Below are 21,437 nucleotides of genomic sequence, written 5' to 3'. Positions count from 1 at the left end.
TAGTTTTAAAGTAAAAGGTAGCTATCTGCAAGTCACTTTCTATATGTGTTTGGGGAGAAGGGGTGGAAGGAGTGATTGGAATTAAATTTATAATAAACCACTAGTTGCACTTTGGTAGTGGAGTAACCACTTCATCTCCATCCTAATGTGGTGACTAAATGTCTGGGTTGCACTATTTGCTGCTAAATAATGAATATGCCTGTATCTGTGATAACATGGAAAGAGTCCGGTTTCCATTAGTTTGGGGTTTTTTTTTCTGTTTTTGAAAGTCTGATTCATTAAAATTTCATATGCCCTTTATGTAGCCAGGATTCCATAAATAACAGAGAATTCATATCTCAATAACAGAGAATTCATATCTCAAAAAAAAAAAAAAAAATCCTAAAAAAAACCAGAAACCAAACAACCAGGAAAAAACCCAAACCAAACCAAACTAAAAACCCCACAAAACTAAAACCAAAACAACAGCAAAAGAAACTCCAAAGCAAATAAAAAATATTACCCACAAAAAACGCCACAAAACCAACCAAAAAACCCACCTGATGTACTAAAACAGCATCTTAAATTCACTTTTTTTCCAAACAACTTCATATTCTTCATAATCTACCTTCAACCTTTTGTTATTATTAATCACTAAGGCTCAAGGCAGGATACATGCAAGCACTGAAAGTCAATGACAAGTTCCTTTTAGTGAAATATAGCTCTTGGAGAAAATGAAAGGGATGTAAACACACGATTCACAGGAGTAAAACACTGATAACATTGCCTAGAAGCAGTTTAAACTGAACCTCCAACTCTCAGAAACAAAGTTAAAGGAAAAATCTTGGATATTTAGACTTCTTGGTCAAAGAGAGAAAAAAAATAGTACATTTACAGTTATTTGGCATTTGAAATAAATGAATTTTAAACACTGACATCAGTGTGTATTCTATTTATCTAGTCCATTGAGCTTAGTGAGGGTGGTGAGGCACTGGCATAGGTTGCACAAGGAAGTTTTGGATTCCCTCTTCCTGGAAGTGTTCAAGGCTAGGTTGGATGGGACTTTTAAGTGGAAGGTTTTCCTGACCATGGCAGGAGGTTTGGAATGAGATGATTTTTAAGGTCCTTTCCAATCCAAATACTGTGGTTTTACTATGAGTCAATTTGCTCTCACACCCCACATGCAATTATTTTGAGAGAAGGTTTATGCAGACAAAAGAGACCTGATTTGAGGAAATAATATGAACATTTATTAGTAGCAAAATAAAACTAAAGAACTACATCTACAACAATTTTGCTCAAGTAAAAGTACTATGTATTTATGGAAATACTTCTCCCCCTTTTATATTAGTCCAAGGAGGAGAAGCAGTCTCTTTCTCCATTCTCGAAGCTCCAGGTCTTTTCAATAACCCTGCAGCACTCTAAAGCTCTTCTGTTTTCTCAGGACGACAACTCCTTTTCATCGTAGCTGGAACTCTTTCTCTCTTGCTCTGTGTTGGCCTCCGGGGCTGGGCCTACCCCCCTGCTGGGCTAAGACCGGAGGCTGGGGGTTACCCAGGCCCTGAAGGTTTTCTCTTCCATGAGTTTGCAAGGGGACACTTGCCTACCGTGGATCTTCACCACAGAGTCACAGGGGATAATGGTTTATGAGTCCACCCCTGTTTCCCTATGGAGGTCCCTCCCCATGGGAGAACAGTCCTTGATAGACCTCTCCGACATCAGTCTAGCATGGATCCCACACATGGATCCCAACATCCCTACCCAAGCCTTTCTTGCTCCAGTGTAGGTCTCGTCTCTCTCAGGGTCACAAATTTCCAGCACCAGCAGCACGGTGATCCCAATCTTACCAGAGCTGTTCTTGCTCCGGCGTAAGCCTCGTTCCCCTCAGGGTCATAAATCTTCAACAGGGCTCTACCTTATCTCAGGTCTCTCATAAAGTCTCGGCTTCCTCATGCATCAACTTACTCCAGCGTAGGCTCTTCCATGAGCAGCATGGGGGTCTCCTCATCCCAACAAAACTTCTACAGGTAGCAGGGATCTATTTTTCAGTCTTTTCCCTGCTGAAGGGAGAGAGAGAGAGAGAGAACAAGAGAGGGTGGAGAAGCAACCCCCCCCTTCAAACTTCTCTCCCCTGTTGCAGCTTTGGCCTTGAACACTTCATTATCTCCCTGCCGGAATTCTTCTGTAGTGGTTTTTGTCCAAGCAGTCAGTCCTCTAAAGTTTTTTTTTCCTTTACCCTCTTACATGAGAGAAGGGGGCTTCAGTGCCACATCTGCCCCTGGTCCAGAGCCGGGGGAAGAGGGAGGCCTGGCCCCCACCTGGGGCCTGCTGTTGCTCCTACCTAGCTACCAAATTTCAACTGCTACTAATTTCAACTGCGCCACAACCTTCTCTCCCATTTTCTTAATTAGCAAAGGCGGCACTAAGAGTTTTGATTGGCCTTTTTCTCCGGAAATCCACCTGGATAAAACCATCCTCAGCCTCAGGGGCTAGCTGGTGAGCAAAACCACGACACCAAACCATTCTGGGCTTCAATGATTATATTTGTTTCATAGAAGTAAATAAAGAGTTAATTTAAATTAACATACCTCAAATATTTAAATGTATTTTCAAAATCCCATTTCCAAGTTGTTGGGTTTTTTTCCCTTTTTAAAGGACCTATAATTTTTTGTTGGTAAATCAGTGTTGATAATATTCCTTTGCACAGATAGTTGTATTTATGAATATGTAAATTCAGCCTATTTTCAGGCAGGATAGGTAGTTATAATAATTGTCTCTATTTTATGTCTCCTCACTGTTCTATATCTTCAATCACCACCGTACTGGAAAACTTTCTCAGATGCTATTTCATCAGCACTCTTTTGGCCTGAAAAACAGGGAAATTGTATTATTTTATGAAGCTGAGGAATGAAGAGTTGAAAGATAACTGAAGGACATACAAAGTTCAGGAAAATCTGGAAATGGAATTCTGATTTTTAATGCTCACCTTTATTCCTGTATCCCCAAATGGTTCTTCATAGGATCACAGAAGATTATGGCTCAAAGAGATATTCAGAGGTCAGACAGGTTGACTCTAGCATTCAGGTATTTACAAAATCTAACACCATCTCCATTGTTTTAACACTTTTCTAAACCATTCAGAGAGTTTTTCAGTTGGAAACCCCACCATTTCCTTATGATTTTGTATTCTGGCCCCTAACTAGCCTCACCATTGGAAAAGTTTCTTATCTCATAGCTGAGATTTAAATGAGCAACTTCTTGTTCTGTCTGTCATAAAGGAAGAAGGGATTATTTCCAACTTTTGTAGGACTTGACAGTGTTATCGCACCCCAAAGACATATTTCTAAGCTCTCCAATAATTTCTTCTTCCAAAATCTCTACAGATGGTGGACATATTTCCTGAAGTATGTTACTGAAAACAGGGTGAAAGATTCAGCTAAACTGCAAACTTTTGCCTTACAAAGAGAAAATCATCTACCTATCTGATGCTTCCCTGACACATTGCATTATGAGCAGATGTGGAAATCATGAGATTCATATATTCTTTTTTTCACATCATTGGCACAAACATTAATTCTAATACATTTTCTATTTTTTATAGCTTCATTTTTCATATTTCACCAGTTTCTTACTAGAGTACTAACTACAAATGGGGAATATTTTCCTACAGGAAACTCAATAACTATTCTGACTTTCTATTAAAAAAAAAAAATCAGTAGGTAGAAAGGATGGAAACATCCTTAATTTTTTGTTTCATTGTGCTTTTCCTTTTTTTTTCCAATTATAAAGTGTGGTTCACTGAAAATATTATTGCAAAGCTAAAACAGAAAAGACCTACCTCATAATAGACAAAATGCTTAATAGCCTTCTTTTTTTTTTTTTTTTTTAATGTTTACACTATTTTGCCTTTCCATAAGTGTATGCTCTGGGTGAAAATTTAATCATTTTCAAAAGCATATTTGAAAATGTGATTATTTTGTAAAGATAGAGATTTCTGAGAACAGATCTCAAAACCAGCTTCATTTGACATCCTACTTAACCTTGCTTATTGCTGTTCTTAAAAGAAAAACAACAACACATACAAGACCTCCTGATGTTCATTTTTACGGGTTTTAACAAAACCCTGGGAGCCAAGTGTGTATTCAAGAAACTTCTTGAGCAGTGGTTTGGGGTCACAGTAGGTAGATTAATTTGAAATTAAATTCCAGTCACTCATTCACAGCAACACTGTAAAGTGTACACAAGATTTTCTTAGTCTTGTCCATCAGTCCCCATTCATTGCAGAGCTGGTCTGTCAGACCCAGAAAGGGTCTTTGCAGAGGGAGCTGCATTCCAGGAGCGTGTTGTAGAGGTTATTTTGGGGGCTACACTCTGTATTTTCTCCTTGTTTCCAGCATTCTCCACACAGAACAGCTGGAGTGCCCCAGAGAAAGTGCACACTGAAGGAAGGCTCTCAGTTGGTGTTGCTGTCAGAGGAGAGAGGGAGAGACTGGGACTTTTTTCTTCCAAGAAGTCTGACATAGATAGTGCTATTGCTATTGATTTTGGCTTGGATTCATCCTAGCTAGCTATGGGAACCTAACAGATGCTGAAGTTAGAAGTCCAGCCACAGTAGGCTCCCTCCATAATCAATGAAAAGAAATAAATGCCTCTCAAGGGTGGACTGGTTCACCCAGCAACTGGGAAGCATTTATGTCTCTCCAGTTATAGTGGGAAGAAGCTAAAATGATTCTATATATTGCAGATATTTTATGTTATGTCATACAAAACCTGGGTCTTTGTATGCAATTGCTCAGACAGTAAATTAACAACTAACTAAACAAGACTCAAGAAAATCTTTGAAGCGTATTTTATCCCAAAACTACAGTTTTGAGATTCAGTTTCCATTTTATTTTGTTTTTTTTTTTGTTTGTTTGCAAACTGCATTTCTCTCCCAGATATGACAAATATTTTGCTGTTTCCTTACAGCTCAGATGAAAGATTAGACAACTTGCTAAATTGTGTTTGTATGTCAAATGAAATTAAAAGCTATAGAACGAACATGACCATCTTCTTGAGTGTGCTGGGCTTGATTTGCCTATTCTTGGCACTTTTTAGGAAACAAATAAGAGTCAAAGAAACTCCCTGCATCCATTTGCCTCATAAAAACCCAAAACAAAAAAAACCCAAGTTATTAATTTTCAAGATGGATTTTCAATAATCTAAGTGATCTCCTCAGGTCTTTCCTGGGCAGGCACATGATAAAATCAGAACTTCCAACTTAATGTTTTTTTATTGTAGTTTTATACTCATTATCATCCAGTTCCAATATTCTTTGGACTTTTGGATGTTGCTGGAAAACTATGACAAATGACTGAAAAAAACTGTCATAAGATTAAGCTTCAGGATTCCAAGGAGAAAAAAAACAACCAGAAAAAAATCCCAGAGAAAACATCATTTATTTGTTCTTCCCAACTTTTATAAAAGTTTCTTCCCTACTTTTATAAAATTAAGAAAATTTTCTTCCTTTTGCTTACTAGTTCCTTTCTTTTACTGAAAGGATCAAAAAAGCTCATTGGAAATTGTGCTTTAAGAGATTTTTGATTTCTATATAAATATCAATAATGAAAAAATCTTTACTCGTATTACACACCTGACTTTAAATAAAGACAAATCACTTCTGAATTCTGTGCCTCAAAACTTTTTCAGACTTCTCTGGATGCTTTGTTTGTCTGGAAATTCAATAGGATTTTCTCCTTGACCCTCATGGGTTAGGAAGTCGTTCACGCTTAAAACCATAGCCTGAAGTAACTCCCCATTAGTAAATGCAAGAAATGAGAACCAGAAAGCTGGAGTTAATTTCTTTTCTCTCAAACGCCCTCACAGGAAGCAGAGTATTCCAAATACTTGTTTTCTTTGTGGGAACCCATGTCTCAGTGCAAACTATACTATGCCCCGGCTGTGTTCATGCATCGTAACAATATCGTAACAACAACTTCGTTCTGACTGAAAGACAAAGTGAGAGTGAGAGGAAGGGTAGACAGAAGATCTAAAGGTGGGAGCAGGGTTTTATATTTTTTTTCACATACCCCAGGCTCAATTAACACATCCTGAGGATTCTTATGACACTGTCAACAGGAATTAATGCAGAAGTTACGTGTTTTACCTTTTATCTCAATTGTGTTGCACGAGTCTGGCAAAGTTGAAAAGCTGCTAATTTAGTAGTCAGCAGTGTCAAATAAAATTTCTAAACTGTATGTCTATAAAAGAACATCTTTGCAATAAGGCATAGCAAATATGCTTGCAAAACAGTTCAGTCAGCAAACCTGTTTTAGGCTTTGAAATATTTGGCAATGACATTTATTAGAACAAAACTATAATATATCAGTGATATAAAGAGCTGTCTCTTCATCACTGGCGCTTTATTATAGGCACTAATTTTGTGCAAAATCCTTTAGATTCTTTGCAAAACACCTGCTGAACTTAAAGAAATATGGTTACTGCTTGTGCTGAGACAGATGTAGCTTAATCACATAATACTGAATTTGACTTTTCAGTGCCTCACAATAAATGAACTGAACATGCCAGTGCAGGAGATTTAAATCTTGTTCCAATTTAAATATCATGTTCGCTGACTGGAGGGCCTGAGCTACAGCCAGCTTCCCCAGGTGTCCAACATTACATGGAACACTTCTGTTTAAGCCACTGTATCTCTAGTTTAATTAAAAAAGGAAAAAAAAAACTTAAACAGTATACGGAATGTTGAAATTCTTTGCATATTATTTTTCTTTTTTGCTTCTGTTACATCCTTGTCTCTTTCAATCCAGCCAGGTACTGAGCTTTCCTCTAGTTGTATTGTTTCCTTTAGGTGCTCTGTCAGCATATTTCTGTTTTTCTGGGGTTTTTAAAGGATCTGTGTTTAAAAGGGATATTGCTCTGCAGGCAGCTATGACAAGCACCTTGAGCTGAGAATGGAATAAGACCATTTTCTTACTGTGTCATCAGTTGCATATGATTAGTTTTAGATATTGGCTGATTTCTGGTGCTAGAATCAGTCAATTGTTATGAATTTCAGTCACCAGGTAGTGCCCAGATTGAGATTCAAACTTGTTTAGTCTCTTTTAACTCTCTATCGTATTTATGGATAATGGAGATTCTGGAAATATGTGCATATATGCTTTTGAGTGCAACAGATTCATATGTTGTGACTGCATATGCTTGTAAAAGCATATGTAATAATCCAACTATACAATCATAGAATCATAGAATGGTTTGGGTTAGAAGGGACCTTAAAGAGCATCTAGTCTTGACCCCCAAAGTCTGCACATAATTTAGAGGACTATACAATACAGCATATAGCACACACATTTAAATGCATAAATACCCATAAACATATTTATAGAATATGTATGTTACATTGTACTGTGAATATATTTTTGCCTCCCTCTATTGACTCTTATTTACACTGTAATGTTAAATAATAGTACTTTAATTTTACTTCTTCAGATAAGCTGTGTGCTTCATAAAAAAGCATAAAACAATGAAAGCTCATGAATATTTATATCAATGGCTACATAGCATTATAGTCATAATCTCTGGAACTGGTTCTCACCGGTTCAGAATTAATTATCAAGTTCAGTTTTAATTGCATTCTTCTAAATTATAACAAAAAAAAAAAAAAAAAAAAAGGAAAAAAAAAAGAAAAAAGGAAAAACCACCCATAATGAATTAGCTCACAAGTGCTCTGCTGGGCCTGGTATCCGAGACTGCTTTCTGCAAGCCCATTCTTCATGTGTAATGATGAGCCAAGGACATGTGATTCAGAGGCTCCTCTTGAAACCAACTTGCTTAAATATTAATACCTCTCCCACTTTAAAGATAAAATAAAAATCCTATTTCTAGTTACTGCAGAAGAGATGTTGAACTGAATCTCAGTAGTGTTGGCTGAAAAAATCTGGGGGAAAAGCATCTTTATGGACAGAATCAGTTTGAGCTCTGTCCATTACTGCCTTCTGCATTAAACTCAAAAAGATCTATTTTATTTTCTTTAAATGTAATCCATAGGGAAACAGTGAGCAAAAGTTTTTATCAAATACTTTGATATAAAAGACAAAACATACAGACTTGTATGATTTTTAGGGGATTCCCAGACAGACTGGGAATCTGAAACATGGTTTCTCCCAGCTCCTGGCCACCCCTCCAAGACATAATCTCTCTGATAAACCTGGGAGCCACATGTCCTCAACACTCCCTTTTCTTTCCTTCTTCCTCTCCACACACAACCATAACTGGCCTTACTGATTACCTCATCCTCAAACAAGACTACTAAGCAGCATAGAGCAATGTCACACACCTAATCAGTTGAATTTTCACCCTTTACTTTATCTTTGTATCTCTCTCCTGTCCAGAGAAGGCGTATAGAGTCCTTCTTCCTTTAATTTATCAGCTCCAGTGTGCACACATGTAAAAACCAGTAAAAATCAAATGCTTTTTTAGTTCTCCCTGGTTCAGTCATCCAAAGATCCTATGGCCTGTTTCCCAGCTGTGTAATCACGGAAAGTTTGCTACTCTCATCATTTCTTACAGATGAAGGTCCTGACAGCACCTCAAGCTATTACCCTGTTCAGGCCGAGTGTGAAATGGAAGATTCAAGATTCATACTCCCTGTGTATAGTTGCTGATCTGTATCCAAAAGTCTTGCAAATGATCTGAGCTCAAGTCCACTTTTTGAAGAAAAAGAAAGAAAAAAAAAAAAAAAGGAAAGGAACAAAATAGTATCAAATAAAAGCAGAGAAAATTCTGGATCTTTCCTCTCAAATGCCTATTTACTTTCTAAAGTCAAATCCTACTCAAGAGGAGTTACAGTTCCTCTTGACTGAATACAGGGAAATTATGTCATTTAAGCATCAGCAACTGTTTTTGGAGATAAATCTGAAGATTTCTTCTCAGGGTGTTCACAAGACATTTCACTCTCTCAGCTGCTTACCAGGCAGACAGTGTAGCCAGGTGCCTAATTCTAAGCATATGAGCTACATACTGATTTGATCAGGACTACTCTGGCATGTGGGATACATGTTCAGTCCCTGCATGTAAAAAAAAGGATGTAAATTGTAAACAGTGGAGAAAACACTAGTCAGTTTTCAATTTTAAGATAATTTGAAGGAAACTGAACATGAGATTATATATTGCAATTCAGACCTGCCTAGGAGTACCCAAAATATATACTGCTGAAAGCAGTATCACCCCTGAATTTGTTAGAGAAATGGAAGGACAAAAGCAAATTAAAGAAATAACTGAGTTGTTGGCAAATTCCACTGATCAGAAAAAGTAACTGGAGAAAAGCCCCAAACCATCCGTCTAAATGTCTCAATTAAGTACCATGAGAGATAGCCAAAAGACCTGTTATCCTGGATTTCGTCTGGTATAAGAGAGTTAGAAACAGCATCAGTATCTACTTGCTACTCCAGCCTAATGCTCTGAAGAAAAAGGGGCTATGAGTCTTGTTTAATCCCACCAAGAGGCACAGCAATACTTGTTTCAAACTACCCTTAAATATATTCTCTTTTCCTCACTAGAATAATTTCTATTTTCCCTTCTAATTTTAGATTACTCAGGACGCTTATACCTGTTGGATTTACTGGCTGTTATTACAATGTAAGGTGCACTTCAGAGAAAGATAGAGGTATTCCTCAGTCTCCTGCAGAAGCACTTGTTGCACCTGGTGTCTAACAGGACCTTTTCTAACTGCCTGAAATTTCCAGGCACTGCCACAGTAAAAAGAACAATCATAAAAAAAATGGAAGGGTGGGAAAAGGAAGTATTGGAGAAAGAGTGAAAGAAAAGTCCAGACTAAAACTATATGTGAAGCTGGGTACAGGTAAGTTGTGTCTCAGGAAGAATCAATAAAGGCAATCATGTACAATCAACACTTATGTGGATTTAGGTCATGTGACTGTAAAGCTTAAAATAGAGATGCATTACAGCAGATGGCAGCTTGTGGAGGAAAAGCATAGGTGCAAGAAATGCTGTCCTTTGAGGACATTTCACAGAGGTGTTATTGGCAGGGAGAATATTTTTTTTTACTCTTCTGCAGAAGTAAAAGAGGCAAGTTTCTGAGAAAATCACAGTCCAAGACAGAAGTTGTAAGGGGTTGTATGAGCAAGGAATTTCAGAGATGTTTAAGTGCATTTATATGCAGTATGGCTGAATGAGGAGGGAAAAAAAAGGGGTTTGAAGGCCTTCTGTCAAGCAGTTCTCCTTCCTTTCTTTCTCTTTCTTCTTTTTTTCCGCCTTCCTTTCACAGTCAATTTGCTGCAAGTTGGATCTTGAAAAGAAAGCTCTGACATATAGCAGTGTGGCTAACCTGTTAGGGAGCTTTTCAATATTTATATATTGTAACCCCTGATAAAACTGCCTTTTTCTGAATAAAGTCCTACATCTCTCCTTGGGGACCTTTTAGAACATTTTTGTAACTTAAAATCTGCATTTATCTTTACATTTTTGTTCCTATTCTGTAGTCCCCTTCTCTCGTTTGTTTCTCCTTTTTTTTTTTTTTTAAATTCTTCATATTTCATCTCTTCTGTGGAGTTATATCTTTCCAAATATTAGCCTCTTCTTCTCTTGCGTTTTTAATTTGAAGAAAATAACCAAATAGCTTCACTGGGGGGCAGGGAACCTCAAGGAAGTGGGTGTGACTAGCAGCCACCTCCTCTTGGAGCTAATGAGGGAACAATTAAATGTCCTTTTGCTTAGAAGCAGCTGAAACAATGGGAACCACAACAGGTCACACACAAAATAAATCAGAGATCTGGACTATGTGGGTGGAAAAGTTCACAGTGGTCTGAATCAGAATACAGCAGTGGTGGGGAAGGAGTGAGATTGAATTTGTCTGCAGCTGTGCAGAGAAAGGGTGGGAATAAAAGGTTGAAGGGGCAGAAGCAGAAATAGCAGTAATAGGAAAGGGCCAGACAGCTAGAAAAGGCCTGGATAAATTGCTAAGGAAAAAAAAAAAGGTCACAAAGGCAGAAGAGAGGGAGAAAGAATGCAACCATGTCGTGGCTAAAGAGAAGAACTATCAAAGGGGTTTTTTTGTGACTCAAGTCCTTCTGCGTTCAGAAGTGGAGCTTGTGCATATGTTCAAATCAATGAACAGGGAAAAATTAACATCTTATTTTCCTATTCTCTTTGGAGCTAAGAAAGATCCAGATCCATTCTGTTGCTTTCCCTGCCTTTCCTTGTGAATCTTTTCCAGTGAGAGAAATTATGATCTTCGTGTCTTTGCAGAGGAGAGATATATGGGCTGTGTCTATAGTGTGGTTCAGTATTTTGCAGAGAGACTGTGTGGACAGGCTGGGCTCTCATCCCTGAGATGTCTCTGAACGAAAACTAAGCTTCAACATTTACACAGTAAAATTCTCATCTATAGTAGGCCTTTCTGAGTTTTCCAATTAGGAACAAACACTGAAAAATTTAACCCAAACTGCTTTAAAAAAAACAGATTTTTCTTTGTTAGAGGCATAAAATTGGAGAGGACCTTCTTGGCCATTAAGGTAAATTCCTTACTTTTCTTTGTTGTTTTCTTAATCAAATTGATAAAAATCCTCATGACCTGCTAAATATGCTTGTTCATGTTTGTTTGCTGCACTTGTCTGATTGTGATAGAATTTCCCTGCTTTGATGGTTTGGAACTGTTCAGTCTTGGATCTTGCTAATTTTTCAAGTTTTATCAACAAAACAAATGGAAGCATTGCCTGTTTTATTCTCCCCGTGAGTTTTCCAGAGATGAACAGAAACAGAAACTTTTCATTTGGAATCTGAATGTAATTTTGCCATTTTATGTATATTGCTTTTCATTCTTCTGTCCTTAGATCCAATAGCTTCTTTTTCCTTCTTTGTTATGCTAAGTGAGAAATTGCTCGCTTTTGTCACTGGGAAAGTAACTGCCTCTGTGTTACTTTCTGCCAACCAGCTGGTAGTTAGTTTTGGCTGATGTGTGATGTATTTCTTCTCCTATAGTGAAATTCAAAGTACATTAGAAACTAAGAGGAAAAAAATAAGAAAGGGAAAAAGAAAAAAGAGCACACACACACACAAACTTTCCATCAAATTATGAAAGAGAGTTCAAATATTGCATAGTGTCAATGGCAATATCTGAAAGTTGCTCATAGTTTTATGCCATTTTGCTCTCAAAGAGCAAAGGTCAATCTAGAACACCGAGAACCAAGCAGAAGTTCCTGTTCATCCAACCTTCAACTTGAGTTGTTTGGGTTTTCCCTGTAATATTTTTAATGGAGACTTTTATTCCTAAAAAAAAAAAAAAAAAAAGAAGAAAAAAAAGAGTAAATATTAGGAAAGCACAGGTGGAAAGAAAGTGGAAAGTCTCTCATGCTCTCATTAATTTGTCTTTCAGCAACACCTTGGAGTTGTCACACTCTTCACATCACATAGTTTAAAATCAGAAGCAAGCCCCAGACCATTATTTTAAACACAAAGGAGACACCGAAGGTGAAGAAAGAGATACAGTATTTCATTTAATCATCATAAATGCTCAAATACTGGGAAGCTGTAGGATAAGAGCTGTAAGGCTGGAATAAGAGATACCACACACTGAGCACCAGCTCAGGACACACTGGATGGAGTTTTTAGGGCAAAATCCTTATATGAGTGTTCTTTCTTGTAAACTTAAACAGTTATTTGTTAATATAATGTGGAATCAGTGCCTTCGTCTCCTTTGAACTTTTGGACAAGCACTGGAGTTGCAATTTTGGGCATCATGTCCCTCACAGGAGTAGGAGCAAGGTGCGCAAGGAATCTCTAGGGTTATGCTTTCACTTCAAAGGAAACATTCCCCGCATCTAGTCCTCTGCAACAAGCAGGAGATATGTTTCTATTTTACTACTGTTTGACCAGACACTAATTCAAAGAGCATTCCCCCTCCCCACTCACCCCTCTATCCAGAGCACAGTAGATTTATTGAGCCAGGTCTTCATCTGGTGTAAATTGGCATCACTGCATTGATTCCTGTGGGCCTGCATTGATTTATGCCAGATGAGGATCCGGTCCATTTTCATGATATTTGAACATCAATCCTTGCATCCCCTTTTCCCATCTGTAGGCTTTTTCTGTCATGCTTCTGAGAAAAAAAAAAACAAACCCACACAAATGAGTTAAGGGGCTGTCATCAGCCCAGGGAAAAATTTGCTTTTCCTTCTTTGTGACTAGGGTCTCTCCTGCTAATTTCCATGGCAGGTCCCTCACAAGTTTCTCCAAGACTTGTTACTATGTCCTCCTGAGGATGTTAGCTCCAGTTGCAGACTGAAACATTAACAGGGGAAGTTATTAGTTATTCTCTTTTCATACTGCCTTTCTTTGTATCTGAATTATTACAAGTATGAATGCTGGTCATCAAAAGAAATAATGAGTTTTAGAGAGTGAAAATGACACTGACAAAAACAAAAGAAATCTGATCTCAGCAGAGGGGTCCACAGAGAAGAGGAACAATGAGGTAGAAGATAAAAAAGAAAAATTGAGAACCTGAAAGGAAAAGAAAAGAAATAAAGGGGAAAAGGGAAGAAAAGAGAAGAAAAGGGATATTCGGACTGAGAAAGAACAAACTAGTTCTTCACCAGAATTGAAAGCAGTCATATTGCAGGTAGAAGGCAGAGAACTTATCGTCAGATCTTGAAAGACTTGTTTTTTCCTCCCCTTTGACTGAATAATGTAAATATCTGTCATTACATCTCCATACTGGACGGTCTCTTTGCACATGTGTCTTTGGTGATTCCAGGCTGGACACAGGACTACAGGCACAGAAACAAAATGCCACAGAAGCACAATCCCCCATAACCACACAAAGCCTAGACAGCCCCCTTCCATTCTTCCCATCACAGCCCAAAAAACCTGCAGAGAGTAGCTGTCAAAACCAGTGCTGTACATCAGGTGTGCATTCGCTGTGGCAGAACTGCTTCTGGTTGAGGAAGGAGCACAAGAACACAGAGAGTAAAGGAAGAATGAAGGGGGGGAAGAGGAAAAAAAACCAGCCTACAGAAAACCAACCTGCCAAGCAATCTTCTTGCCCCTGTCTTTCTTGGTTTATAATTGATGAAGCCTTGTTACAGCTTTTCTTAGGAAAAAAAGATCTTTTTGATCACTTCTAATACAGACACATCTTTTTCTTTTTTTTTTTCCTCCGTCCCTTTTCCTCCATTCTGCTGATAAAATAAAAAGCTGAAAAGAGTAAATAATTAATGTGACTATTTTAACTATACTTATGCATCTGCTTTCAACAGTTTGAGTAATTGATTTCCTCCTCTTGAGGCCATGAAGGCTCCTCTTAATACCTTGTGTCTCTAGTTTACTTGGTAGATACCTGTCTATCTGCTTTTTCAGAAGTAAAGGTATTTAAATTAGCAGAACTGTAATCATAGAATCCTTAAGGTTGGAAAGGACCTCTGTGATCCTGGAGTCCAACCATTACATCCTGTTACCACTAAACCATGTCCCCAAGTGCCACACCAGCACACCTTTTAAACACTTCTAGGGATGGCGATTCCATCACTTCCCTGGCCAGGATGTTCCAATACTTGACCGTTCTTTCAGTAAAGAAATGTTTCCTAATATCACTGAAGTTCCTGCTTTAACACATATCTTTGGTATGGTCACAACTGTGCCACTCAGTCTTCCTGGCTTGAGGTTGTTTTGTGTTTTTTTAATCACAACTATCACGGTACTTTGTTCCTTTCTACAGAAGTAGTATGAAAATAGTCTAGGAGGACCAATGTACCACAGGGGTACTACTTTGTAGAACCAGCAAGGACCATTGCACTTCTGAACAGTAAGTGTAGTTTGATAATCCTTTGGCAGACTTTATCTTTCTCCACCTTTTCTTCTGTATTCAGAGTGGAAATCTCTAACCCATGCCATATCATACGATTTATAACATTTGAGTCATTTATGTGAAGATCAAATATTGATAATGGAAGATCGTGATGAAAATAACAATGCAAAACTGAAAAGAAATCATTATTTCTGTATGACCCCAGGGTTCTACACTTCCTGTTTTAATATTTTTACACCTTTCCCCACTTTAATTGGCCCTAGGGACATTTCAAGCAGTGAAGCATGAAATTTCTTGTTCTTCCCTACTGTGGGATGACAGAAATTCCTCCTGTAGGGCTTTCCATGTGTGGCTGTCTCTGTCTACATCACCTTTGACTGCCTCTACACAGTCTCTACACATCTTAAAAGGTGTCATGATATTAAACTGTAAATCAGAGTCTATATGTTTTTAAATCTTGGGTAGATTGTTTGCCTTGGAGAAATAGGAATGCACTGCACTTTATCTAAATATATGAACCTTGAACTAAGCTTATGGAAGCATGCCTGAGTGGCATCAGAGACACCCAGAGACAGCAGCACTGTCTCTTCCATGGCCATGATTCCTTCATAGTCCTGCAGGGTAATTCAAAGAGGACATTAATGAATCTTGAGGAGGGCTTATTCTGCTTTTTCTTTTTTACTCGTCTTCAGAAGCTGCCAGATATTTCAGGTTTCTGAACCTACTAACGGATGTAAATTTTTTTGACATCCTCCTGGGAATCTCTTACCTTGTCTCCTTGGTGTCCTGGGAGATATGGATCTCAGCTGCAGTCCTGTGAAGAAAAGTTAAGTGTTCCTCTACTGTAGATGAACTGTGATCAAGACACTCTATAATACAAAGAGAAAGAATCTCAGAACACCTGATACAAGCTGCATAGAATAATGAAATATGGAACTGCAAAGTAACTAATGTAAATTATAAAAAAATACACTCAAGACTGTTTGATACCTCCCTTTGAAGGTTTCAAATGAATAGAGATAAAAGCTTGTTGCGAAAGTCTGCATTTCAGTATGACTGATTTTCAAAAAATAGGTATTTTATAATATTTTTCATGAAGAGTCTTTCTCAGAATTGTTGTCTGCAGTATGTTTTGGGGAAAAAAAAAAATCCATAAACCTGTACAAGTCTTTCTGAATGATCAGGAACTGAACAGGTAAAATGAACTAGAGTTTTGGTAACCACAAATCACTATGTTGATTTAAAAAAACAAAAAACAAACAACAAACAACAACAACAACAAAAACCCCTTGTTTTCTTTTTATAAGTATTGAACTTGTAACATTTTGAGAATTTTAATATTTTAGGAAAAAGTATTTATGATAAGGATTTTTCTTCATTAAATACATCTTAATAACTCTAAAATATCATTATTGAAGATTAAAAACCAGTTTCTATCTCTTGTTGGGTCTATTTAAAATCATGGCAAACAAATTTGCATAATCACAGCTTAATTTAGCAGCCTCTGTCCCATGATAAGGCAATGACCAGCAGCCAATGGGAATTCAAACCTTTTGAACTATGTTGGCCTCTTTCATTCCCTAGAGAAATTACCTGTATGCAAAACCTATCATCGCATTTCAGAGCAACATGTATGTACTGCACAAACAAGAATTATGTTGAGGGCTACATAGTTCTTCCTTGCCTTTGGCAGGATCATTTCCATTTCTTTTTAATTACTACTGGGGAAGCCTTTTATGGGGTGTCTTAGTGAGATGTTGGCTCTTACCTTGCCAATAACTTATAAGTTTTTTTTTTCACATATGGTAGGAGTTCAGATCATCAAACAAGGCCAGCACTGACTCCTGACTTACTTCCAGACATTTGATAAGTTATTATGATCTGTCACTTACTTAATCATGCTCAAGGGTGTTAATATTTTGTGACATGTTATGAATGAGAAGGTGCTGTAACTCAGAAGTTGTCTTCTGTCACAACTGTCAAGCAGGACGTGAAATCTGGTCCCACTGGTAAAATTTACTTATCTACCCACCTAATTTAGGACCAGGACTTCAATATGCCATACCTGTAGTATCCCAGAGAAGCATAGTGCTAATGAAGAAGTTAAGGAAATGTTTTTCAGTTTCTTTACACCTCATCTATTAATTTGGCCAGTGAATTAGAGTGAGATGTTGTATGCACCAAATTCTTTTCCTCTATTGTTTAGAGGAAAAATCCATTTATCAGAGTAAAAAGAGTCTGCTCCCCTATAACTCCTCTTGAAACCAATGAGTTACAGATTTCACTGTCACCAAGAATGTCAATGTGGCAGAGAAGTACAGCCAAGCGCAATAGTATTACACCTCCACAGATAATGAAGAATCAGCAGAGGTCTTTAAAATAAAACTGTTGCATAGGGTTATAAAGAAAATTATTATCCCCTTCAGTACAAGAACCATGGAGAAAAAGGTGAAATTATTAGGCAATGGAGTAAATATATTTTTTCCCAGTCTTGTGTAACTCTTTGCCAGAGGGTAATAGAAACCAAAAATATACCTTATCTACAAAATAATTATATTCATTTTTAAAAAATACTTTTTATAATGTTAAATTGTTTATGAATATTGCCATAAGTCCTATTAACAAGACCTACTTTTCATAGCATTTCAAGGCAACTTTAGACAGTGCCAATGGTTGATCCAACCACTGGGTGCTAATCCAACAAGAGGAATATAGAAGCTCCTTTTCCTGTAAAATTATCTTATTTGATGGATGGGAGGACTGAAGGCTCTTCATTAAAAGATTGTAACAAAGTTTCTGTGGTCTCAGGGTCATGAGAATCTGTTGGATGTAAGTTTCTCAATACAGTGCACTGCACTGAGAAATAATGTTAAGCCCATGCCAGTCTGTACAGAACAGAAATTATAAACTCTGTGGGAAATAAACATACTCATCTCACCATCCTTCCAAGATATACTGCAGTAGGAAAACATAGATAATAAAAGTGTAAAATTATCTAATGAATAATAACTCTTTCAAAAAGAAAGTCACTACCCAGACCAGTGACTGCCATAGAAAGTATAAATATTTCTAATCTGAACAAACCTTAGTATAAGAAATTAATGGATCAAATAAAGCAACAAACACCTGTAATCATGAAGCAGATCATGACTCCTAAACTCATATCTTTAGAAGGAGGGGAAGGGTGAGGCCAAAACAAGTTTGTATCTTTGAGAGTCACAGATTCAGTTTGTGTACGAAACCAATAAGACTATTTCATCTAATATCTCAGAACACATAACCTGACGTTCTTTGTTCTTCCTCCAAAAAGCAGAGGGGGTGATAAATCCCAGAATTTGGATGAATCTGCTAAGATTTGGCAGCAAATTTACTATATGTGTGGATTCCTGAAAAATACCTCTTATGGAAAACTTTTTACTGCTCTGAGACACAAGTGTCTCCCTTTGTGGTTGAGTCTGGGGGATCTGACTTAAATGACTAAGTAGTTGTGTACAGGTAGGCTCAGTTCACTTCAGAAAACCCTTTTTGTGCTCTTAATATAGAAAATTTGATGAACTTACATAGAAACTCTAGTACAAGAGATCTTCCTGGGAATCAGAGAATATTTTGGGTTAGACAGGACCTTAAAGATCATCTGGTTCCAACTCCCCTGCCATGGGCAGGGATATCTTCCACTGGACAAAGTTACTCCAATCCCCATCCAATCCAACCTCAAACACTTCCAGGGATGGGGCAGCCACAACAACTCTGGGCAACCTGTGCCAGGGCCTCACCACCCTCAGAGGGAAGAATTTGTTCTTAGATGTAATCCAAATTTACCCTCTATAGTTTAGAACCATACACCCTTGTCTTATCACTCTATGCCCTTGTAAAAAGTCCCTCTCCATCACTCTTGTAGCCCCTTAGATACTTGGGCCTCTAGATACTGGGGCCTTTAGATACTTTAGAACTGCTGAAGTTCTTCAAAGAGACTTTTCTTCTAGAGGCTGAACAAACCCAGTGCTCTCTGTCTGTCTTCAGAGAAGACGTTCTCCAGTCTTAGCCCTCACTCCAGCAAGTCCACATCCTTCTTAAACTGGAACACTTGCTGGTGAAGACTGTGGCAAAAATGTTGTTGAGTACCTCAGCCCTCTCCTCAGCCTATCTGGCCGCAGGTGACCAGGTCTTCCATTTTTTTTCAGAGAGGTCATATATTTTCCTTAGCCTTCTTTTTATCACCACTGTGCCTAGAGAAACTTTTCTTGTTGCCCTTGGGTAATGCTGTTTCAACTTTCACAAGTGGCTTTTCGTGTTGCTGTAGGTCAAACAAAAGTCCCAAAGTTGTATGTTTTCCTGAGGCTGTAAGGGCATTATGATATGGTTCCGTATTTTCTGATCTACTCCCATCTTTCTTCCAAATACATAAAGAGTAATAGAAGGAGGTCAGAGGCCAATTATTAAAATTAGTCACGAAGGTCAGAACAAGAAGTAATGGGATGAAGCTGAAACAAAGGGGAAATTTTAGTTAATGATTAAGACAAACTTTATAACTATTAGGATAGTTAGAGCTATGGAACAAACTGCCAAGGGAGGTCACAGAACCACTTTCACTTAGAAGCATTCAAGGGCAGACTTATAATCAGTCTCCCAGTAATGTCTTAAGGAAAATTAATTCAGTCTTGCTGTGAAGTACAAGTATAAGCTATGCCGCTCACTAGGGTCCCTATTCCAACCCCAATGTTTCAGTGCTGAATTTATGGAAAAAACACAATAATTCTCTTTTCATATATAGAAAAGAAGTTTGAGGAGAGAAAGATGCTGATCTATATGTTGACTAATACTTTGCTAATGTACCCAGCATGTCTAAATGGGTACCATTATATCTAAGAGATTTTAAACGACATTAAGAGTGATTCCACCCAATTATTATTATTTTTATCCAAGCATCTCAAACGTCATTGCAAGCTTTGTGAAGCTCGATTAACCTATCAAGCTTCACCACAGGAACATGTTGTGCCCAGGTGGTTATTGTGACAAAAGCAGCTGTGTCATGAGACTTGAGGATTTATTTCTAAATCATAATAAATAGCTTGAAGCAGTGCCAAATTCAGGATTGAGTTGAAAAGGTTGAGTGTACCAGGGAAAATAGGTGCTACTTTAAAGGCAGATAGACAATTAATAGTGCACCCTTGATCCTCTGGGCCATGTCCAGAGAGTTAACTGAATTGGGCATGGTATAAAAATACATGTGGGTGAATGCCTCACGGTCACTTTTCTAGTTGGTTAAATCTTGGGCCAAACAATGCATTTCTGACAGTGTAATTTCTTTAGTCTCTGGGTAAAGGAAAACCTCTTTGCAAAAACAAAACCCTGGGAGCTCCTTACATTAATTCCTACCGTGAATCTAAACTCTGTGTTTGAAGTAGGAAAAGAACAGCAAACCCATTTTAAAGAACACCCAGAGATGAAAAATTTGTCATCATCTTTGGTAAATAGTTCCCATGGTTAATAATATTACTGTTTAAATCTGTACTTTATTTTCAGTTTGAATTTCTGCAGCTTTGACAACCAGCCTTTAAACATTGCTGCAACTTTGTTCACAATGTTCTTTACATAGATATTTACAGACTAATCAAATCTCTACAGGTGTTTTACCTCTTCCAGGTCAAATCAAATGGAATATTAAATTCATATGGGGATGAGTAAGAAAAAAAAATTATGTCTGAACATAGATGTGAAAAGATTGTACAAAGGGAATACGGACAAGGAGCAGTTACAGCCATGTTTAAAAATTACTACTTCCTTCATTATCCTTCTGTTTGTATAGTTAGCTTTAATTCTTTTTCTTCCCTGGATTTCTAATGTCACCCTTGGTCCCAGTTGTTTCTTTACACTCAGCTTACCAAGCAACCTAGGGAGCTCTGAGTCATTCGTCTATTCTGATCATTATTTACTGCTACACCCAAATTTATGTCATCTGAAAATATTCTCAGTAATGATTTTCAGTTTTTAGGGGTTTTTTCCCCAGGTCGCTGTTAAAACTATTTAATTGTGATAGGTATGAACTATGACCTAACTGGAATTCCAATGAAAGGAATTTCTGAGGGCTGATAGCACATTTTATGTGATATTTTGGGATCCAATACTCAGTATTTTTATCATCTGTGCAAAGAAAGCTATATTAATTATTTAAACCTGCAGTCTCAACTACCTTTTCCACTTGTTCTTAGAGAAGTGTTCAATCTCATTCTTGCAAAAATGTTCTTATAATCAACCAACCCTTGTCTGGGACTTTGAAGTTTTTGTTTGAGTATCATCACGTCAGTGTTTCCAAGCTATTATGACTAATGCATTAAAAATTAATTTAGTCTACTTCATAATGTCTGGTCATAAAAGATCAGTTATTAGTTGGTTTTTGGTTTGGGTTTGGGTTTTTTTTGGGTTTTTTTGTTTGTTTGTTTTTTTGTTTGTTTTGTGGGTTTTTTTTGGGGGGAGGGGAGGGAGGAGGAAGTTATGTAGCAAATATTTTATATGTTTTTTCAACATTCTTCAAATGTCTTTAGTTTTCCAGAAAAAGGCTAAGTGCGCATCAAAATTATGAAAAGTGTCAAAGGACAGATTAATACTGGCTATTTCATAGCAGCAATAAAAGCAAAGGAGAGAG

This window comes from Myiozetetes cayanensis, unplaced genomic scaffold (assembly GCF_022539395.1).
Source record: "Myiozetetes cayanensis isolate MyiCay16 unplaced genomic scaffold, myiCay2020 scf4, whole genome shotgun sequence".
NCBI lineage: Eukaryota > Metazoa > Chordata > Aves > Passeriformes > Tyrannidae > Myiozetetes > Myiozetetes cayanensis.
This window is presented reverse-complemented; position numbering follows the sequence as displayed.